We start from the raw sequence: 6,878 nt of genomic DNA, 5'->3' as shown, positions 1-6,878 counted from the left end.
TTGTTGACTTTACCGCGCAAGGAAAGTCAAGAATATCATCAGTAAGAGTGGTTGCTATTGACTTCTCGAGTATGCAAGGCCTTTTTTTCGTCTTTTTCGGCCTGTTGGTACTTGTCGAATTGAAACTAGAGAATCAGAAGATTCGCCAACATTACCTATTTTTTAAGTGGATTCGGGGCCGGTGTAAGTACGTGATTTCAAATAGCATGTTAAAAGCATATGATCCTCCTTTGACTGTTTAAGTACCATCTCCGCCTTTGCTATCTATGCTTCCTGGTCGCTAGACTCATTCTTCTTCTTCTACTTTACTTCCAGCTACTCTGCTCTGAGCTTAAGAAAGGTTCAAAAGGTTGCCGGTATGTTATTTTTGTAGTTTTGAATTCCAGAACTGGTCAATTCCCCTTCCCCTTTCGGGAACTATCTTCTCTAGGGATTCCTATTCTATTTCTATTGACGTCTACAAAACAAAAAGTTTTGGTAACTAACTTACAGATTGTATCTTAAATAAAAGAAACATCCTTTCCTTCCTTTAAGCGGAATGGGGGGCAGACGACGAAGCAACATCGATAACAATGAAATCTGAGTCTGTGGTGGCAGACCCTTTCCTGGCCCCTACAATCAAGCAACCTCACCAATGTGAATGAAAGAAAGGGCACCACATACATCTCGACTAGTTCGTGCCTGCGGAGCGAACAAAAACCTCTTTTTAATTATTATTCCGACTCCGAAGTCCGGATATTTGGTTGCTTTGTACTCGACCCATGTGATGTGGTTCGGCTTGTTGCGCCACCTCACTTAACCAAACATATCCGAGAATAATAAGTTATACCAGATCTACAGCACTTGCTGCTTCATGCCCGGTTGCATCTGACTCTGCTGGTTCACCTTCTAAACAGGTCTCCGCACCTGAGACACATCCTTCTCCTGTTGCTTATTCTTTTTCCTATATTGTGGTGGCTTATTCAGCGAGCTGGAGCTCCTACTGTTCCCGCGCCAGCTTCCACTCTAGCTCCCTTCGGCCTCGAAGATCATCAGGTTCCATCCAACTCACTCTAGTTTCTATGTTAATTGGTTTTGTACTTCTGCATGTTGGGAATAAAAATCGAATAAGATTTTCTACTTGACTTTTTAAGTGATCAACTAGGTTTTTAATCCCTCGCTTACACTATATTGGGCTAGGTTAAGTTGGAGGTCGTACATTTCACCAGACTGTGGGACAGACACGTCCCAAAATCCGTTCTCCCCCCTTCTGGTTATAATAGACCCAGAACCCCTGCATACCTTTTTTCTACCATAAGGCCTCCCTGGCTTCTTATTTAGGTTCTATCTTTTGTAGATTCTGGTCTGGAAAGTACCCTTGCCCTGCCTGATGCTGTAGCAGCTTATACGGATGCGTTGTATCCTTACTTGTAGCCGGCTCTGTTACTCCTGGGATTTTATCAAAATAGATATAGTGGAGGACAGGTTTTAGTACGAGGAGTTCCATACAATAAAAGGATTTCTCTATAATAAGAGTGATCCATGGCCTTGAGCCTAGAGTCATAGAAGAATTCCTTGATGCTTCCCATAGGGATAGGAAAGAGTCAAGTGGCCGGTTAAGCAGCTAGTCCTAATCTAGGCACATACGCCGGTTAGAGCAGTGCCTTTTCAAAGCTTAGCTTCTGAGATTCTCTTACTAATAGAAAACAATCTTTCTTTCGGGAAAGTCTTCTGCGCTCTATTAGGCTGTGGGGCCCAGATCTTCTTGAATAAACTACAGTTTGCCCCTTGGAATGAAGCCTCTTAGGCTGTCTACCTTTGATTCAAGAGTCTCACCTTGGCGATCTACTGAGAAGGTCGTATCCATGGTCTCGACTCGCTCATACCCGGCCCACCTCTCTGAGGGGGACTTCCTTGCTATGCCACCATCCTATTAGCTTAGCTGGTAGTTAATCTATTTACTAGTCTGATGCACACTTGGAAGGCTCTCCTTTATCTTACCAGTCGTGCAGCACAATACACGCGTTTAGGTCATAATTCTTATCTCAGGCTGATAATTGGGTGGGCTTATAATGCCTTTGTTTTATGGACCTCGGGACCTTTAATTTCCAACTTCGGCCTATCATCTTATGTTTTTAGTTTAAAAAAAATAAAAGGTTCGCGCCCTAGAGTGCATCCACGTCTTAGCCTTAACGGATGAGGCCTGCTATGACAAGGGATAGATAGGCACTACCTCTAACAAGGTAGTCCTATGGCGATATAATGCCTTCTGGATACGACTCAAGAATAAACCATTATCTATCTTCCTAGTCCCTTTGTCTGAGCACAGGTGACTCTCTTAGTGTTAGTACTTGTTCAGTTAAGATGTACATAGTCTTTAGGGTACGGTCATTACGCAGCAATATATCTTCCCCACTGGGCGCGTATGGTAAGATGAGATACATCCTCTGGGCCTAAGTCGATCCTTACTTTCTTCGATCTGGATTCAGAGGCTTCATCTAAGTAGAGTGAAAGATGATCCTGCCCTCCTCTTACTCTTTGTTACAGCTATTTCCTCGTCTGGGAAGCAATCCTTTTGCTTTTTATTTTAATTATATTTAATTTAACCAAGTTAAATGTTAGCAATATATATTAGTATACATTTTTATGTTTCGATGCAAAGTCGTTTTTTTGGTTGGTTAATTGGTCACTTCCTGAAACGGCTTGGATTGGCATTCTATTAGCTCTAGTTATCCTTTCGGTAAAACTACCTTCTCCAACTCTGCTTGTTCCCTAGTGGTCGCTACAGCCGAGGATAGCTAGAACTAATGAACTAAGTTAACTCATCAGAATAACCGCCCCTCCTAGCCCGATAGCGCTTTAGGAAAGTCTTATGAAAGATAGAGTCCACTTCTAGGTCTTTGATCTCACCCAATCCTGTATGCTACGCTAGTTTGAAGAGTCTTCTTCCCTTTCTTTAACTTTAAGAACTCATAACTAATAAATTACTAATAATATAAACAACTGTTCCAACTCACGAACTCAAGAAAGAAGTGAGAGCATCCTTATGTTTCCAGTCCCCCTACTCATATCGGAATGGAAGACTATGGGTCACGAAGAAAAAGAGTGTCTTTATTTTTATCGTGTTATAGCCCAATTCAAATAAGAAATTAATATGAGTCTAATAGAATCTATTTCAAGCAGCTAAAAAGGAAAGACTTTTTTTTTTATTACCTCAGCCAATGGTTTAGCTGGGGAGCTTCTCTGCTGACGTACCTCCTTCCTCCTGTTCGACGATTAACTCTTCCAGGCCTTGCTTGCCTCGTGCGAGAAAAGAGGGAAAGTGCTAACATGCTAACACCGGTAATGGGTGTTGCCGCATCTGAGACCGGAAAAGCTGCTATTTGTCCAATTCTGCCTTCTCTCTTTCCTGTATACTTATTGTACTATTGATCATGTCCGCTCTCTTCCTTTGATCTCTTTTCTATGCTAGGATACCATCTATATTATGTATGAAATTGATAGTTAGAGGAAAAGATAACTCCTAAATGCAGCCGGGATCTTATATACGATACCACCACACCAATGATAGAAGGAGCAGATACGAGTACTCAAGCAGCTAAAGCAGTGTGGTTCCAGGTGCATTTCCAGTTTTGATAGTTGTTGTCCGAGCTCTTGTCCTTCCTCTATGATTCAAGACAAAGACTATAGGCTAGAGTGGCTTTCCTATTGCAATTAGTAACTGATCTGCTCTCGTCTTTTCTCTTGAAGAGCCCTCCCTTCTCGTATTAGCCACCGACCCCGAAAGGCCCAAAGAAGGGGAGCAAGTTTTGGTCAATCTCTCGGGCAAGGAAGAGATGCGCCGGGTCTTTCTCTTTTAATGGCGGGATGCTAACTCGATTCGCCCTTGCCTCTACGGGATCAACTACTACTTATATAAAGAAAAAGCACCAAAGGTAAGCTGTTCCCAGTCGAAAGAGAAAAGCTATTCTTCTTAGCAGTTAAACAAGTGAATGGAATGATTTTCCCCCCGGGGGTGACTGAACTACCCGGATCCTCATCTCTTGAACTCGTTCTGGCAGCTAGTTTAATGGCACCGGCATCTCATCTAGTCTAGATCGATTCCCTAAGAGCTTCTTCTCTAGCAGGCGATTTGGCCCATTTTTTCTTTCCTGGTAATAAAGGCAAGGCCTTTCCCTATCACGCTTTATTGACTAGCTTTCTTCGGCATTCATTCGTCTCAAAAGAAAGAGCTAGCGAACCTTACCAATTCAATTCCAATTATCTAAGACAGAGCAGGATAGCTGCCATCAAGCAGCCCCTTTAGAGCGAGGGCCTTCCGAGACCCATGCTATCAAGAAGAAGAGCCTTGAGCTAAATCATTGACCTTGCGCCTGCTTTGATTAGGACATTGCCGCATCTCATCTGGGGATCTAACTCTTTCCGGCTTAGCCGAACTTATCACCTGGAGTGACTGAAGGATATTATGATTCAAGCTCTGAACCAAAGCTAATTCTTTTCTCTTCTCTATTATTGTACCCTCATCGGCATCTCCTTACGCAGATTCAACAGCAGCTGGGTCGTGAGAGCTGAAAGACGTTCAAGCTCAAAGCTACAGGTTCTGTCATACTCGATTCTATTTCTTTCTACTCTAGAGTTACTGGCTTTCCTTTCGAGCAGACTAAGAAGAAGCCCACGTAGCGGTAGCAGCTACGACTTCTTCCTTCTGGGCTTACTTGCCAAGTACAATAGCAACGGATTCTGTACCAGCAAACTATATTTAACCGGGTGTTCCCTCTCCGTTCTAGCTTTCTAAATAAGTCAGATCGGTGCCCTTTATCCGGGAAGACTCCTAAATCAGTTAACTGGGTATGAGAAGGCCTCCCCTCTAGTCTATAGTAGCCCTTCTTCCTTTCGTTTGTGCATCTTTCTCTTTATCCCTTTCTGTTTGTTGGTCAACAACCACAAGTCAATAGAATGAATTCTGAACTATAAAGGAGAAGTGAACCGTTCAGGCAAGCGAAGCGGTTTGCTTTCTCTAGAAAGACTCTGCAGGGGAATTCGCCCTTTCTTTAGTGGATTGGCTCACTACTGACTTACTATCTAGTTACTAGAAAGATTAAGGTACCGTACTGGTTGGTTTGCCCAGGACTGAGACCGACAGACTGCTTTCAACCGCTTTTCTAGGGGTGGAATGAACCTTTACTGCACTGCTAGCGTTTTAGAGCTTGAAATAACTAGCACTCATACGGATTGGACTTAAACCAACCGTGCTACTAGGCTTAAAAGAAAAGCTTTCACTCTCCCGCCCTATTACACCTAGGCTCATATGCTCTTCAAAAGGAAAATAGGTTGACTTTCTTTCATTTTGGTTATGGAAAGTTAAAGTAGTCAAGTTGACTCTAATCGCGTACGCCGAGCTTCGATGGATTGTTGTGTTAAGTCTCTTTTGTGAGATAACAGAGACAAGGAACCACAGCCCCTTCGGGTAGGGCATAGGTGGCTACGGCGGAAAAACCCTGGATCTACAAGACTTACTTCACGCTCTCTAGAAGCTCACTGCAGAGGAAGGTAAAGTGATTATTCCTATAAAATCAAAGAAAAGAAAATAAAGATATTGTTCACCGAAAGATAGGCAATTTATTGACTTCAAGAGCGGAAGGGAATACTTAACCACGCCTCGAGTCCCAGTCTCCTAGTGGTGGGATGGTAAAGGGCAATGTCCGGTTCTGGCCAAGAGATGTCTTTGCTCCGTCCCCCTTCTTGTTGGTTGGCACAAGCCCTTGTAGTAGTCAGCCTTTCCTCCCCGACGGTCTACACCAGGTATGAACTCGATTTAAACGGGGATCAGAGCAAAAAAGGCCCTTTTCCTTTTCTACTATGCTTTGAGCCGCTTCCAGGAATGGTAAGACTTGCCTTTGCCCTTACTCTATTAATAAGGAAATTCCCTGGTGTTCACTCTAGTTCCTAACTCATTTACGCTGTAGGCATAGAGCTATGGGAATGCTTTCATAGGCTAGGGGGGATAACTCTTAATTAAGTAACTAAGCCCCAAGGCTAGCGAAGGAAAAGGAAGTTACATTAGGGCTACAACTCCTGACTCGAGGGTGAGAATTTGAATCGAATAGATTGAATCAGAAATGCACTGAGAGAGAGGCAGAATAACCGGAAGCCGGAAGAAGGGCTTTAGTTAGGTTAGGCAGCGAATCTTCATTGAAGTGATGTTAGCTAGGTCCTTTCCTCGAGCCAGTCTTGAAGCAGGCAGGAAGTCTTTTACCTGGATACCCGCTTGAAAATGACGTAGAGAGAGTGTTCGAGAACGTCTCTGTGCGGTTTATCGGTTCCAAGTAGCGATGAAAGTAAAACCACTAGCACAGCGTGCAAACGTTGTTGCCATGTTTGATAGTTTGGCAAACTAGCTCCTGAGACCATAGAAGGGAGTCTTTGGTTGTGAACGTGATCGGGACCAGGCTAGTTGGCTCAGCAACATAGTTGTTTGGTAACTGGCAAGCACAAGGTAGTGGGGGGGATTAGAAAGCTCCTCTTATCTTTGAGATCATACGGGCGGACACTTGGTGCTGGTATAAAAAGGGCATATTCGAGTGCCCCGCCTCCAGCATCGCTCTTCTCTTCGAACAGAAGCTACTCTGTAGGGAGGAGAGCCTGCCGAGCGAAGGGATCCATACGGCTTTCAGGGGGAGCTGCTTTTACAGCCTACTGGTATTTAAGTAACGGACGTGTTGAATTAATTTTCATGATGATTCATTCAATTCGTTCGCCGGGAAGTGCAAGCTTTGCGAACCAAAAAAGCCTGCCGATGAAACCCGTTCCCTCGTGCTTCCATTAATGACAGATACATCAGTAGAGGTCGGCCAAGCATGATCAAGGCAGGTGAGCCCTTCCCGCTAACCAAAGGCAGA

The sequence above is a fragment of the Lathyrus oleraceus genome, chromosome 1 (genome assembly GCF_024323335.1).
Source record: "Lathyrus oleraceus cultivar Zhongwan6 chromosome 1, CAAS_Psat_ZW6_1.0, whole genome shotgun sequence".
In the NCBI taxonomy this organism is placed as follows: Eukaryota; Viridiplantae; Streptophyta; class Magnoliopsida; order Fabales; family Fabaceae; genus Lathyrus; species Lathyrus oleraceus.
The sequence above is the reverse complement of the archived record's forward strand: the minus strand, read 5'-3'. Positions refer to the sequence as shown.